This window comes from Sinocyclocheilus anshuiensis, unplaced genomic scaffold (assembly GCF_001515605.1).
Source record: "Sinocyclocheilus anshuiensis isolate Anshui unplaced genomic scaffold, SAMN03320099.WGS_v1.1 scaffold969, whole genome shotgun sequence".
Classification (NCBI taxonomy): domain Eukaryota; kingdom Metazoa; phylum Chordata; class Actinopteri; order Cypriniformes; family Cyprinidae; genus Sinocyclocheilus; species Sinocyclocheilus anshuiensis.
In genome coordinates this window covers 376,016-376,841 of record NW_015557114.1, presented here as the reverse complement: position 1 = coordinate 376,841, position 826 = coordinate 376,016, and the positions used below count along the sequence as shown (strand labels likewise).

Here is an 826-nt window from a genome sequence, read left to right as displayed (position 1 = left end):
CACACACACAGTGAAAGACTGTTGTAATCATGGGAGTGTTACTGAAAATGATACAGAAAAATCCCAGATTCCAGAACAGTGTCCCACGATAACAGAAGATCAAGGACAAACATTTTCAGGAATGAAATTAAGTTTTCAAGCAAAACTAGAACAATATAGCAGTTTAAATAATGAATTTCAAATTAATTAACAAAATAGTCTAAAAGATTTTGTAATACAATAATAATAATGAATGCTATAATAATGCTATTATTGCATGCTTGCAGGTTTAAGTATGCAATTTATGTAAAATAAATATTTTTAATATACACAAACCACTTTATACGCCATGTATGTGTGTGTAAATGTGTGTATGTTATGTATTTATGTGTATAAATGTATCTATTTGCGTGTTTGTGTATGTAGGCCTATATATATATATATACAGTGGGTACGGAAAGTATTCAGACCCCCTTCAATTTTTCACTCTTTGTTATATTGCAGCCATTTGCTAAAATCATTTAGTGTATGTATATAAATGTCTATGTACCTGTATAGGATATATATATATACAGTATATATATATTATATATATATATATATATATATATATATATATATACATGTACGAGTGTGTATAGATTTGTCATATATGCTTGACATAAAAACGAAATGATGTTTCACACGTCCGCACCTCAGTAATTCAGTGCAAAAATATAGAATAAATAGCTAATAAATAAGAATACTAATAAATAAACTAAAACAGAATTTAAAAAGAAAAAGTGCAGTCTTTTAAGTCCAGTTCACATTCTCAAATTAAGCAGTCTTGATAACTGTAGGGAACAAG

The 826-nt window shown here is 27.6% G+C and overlaps 1 pseudogene; it reads right to left on the bottom strand.

The window, feature by feature from the left end:
- LOC107677713 (putative fibroblast growth factor 1) overlaps nucleotides 1-826 on the bottom strand; it is a 6,865-nt pseudogene that overhangs the window by 515 nt on the left and 5,524 nt on the right.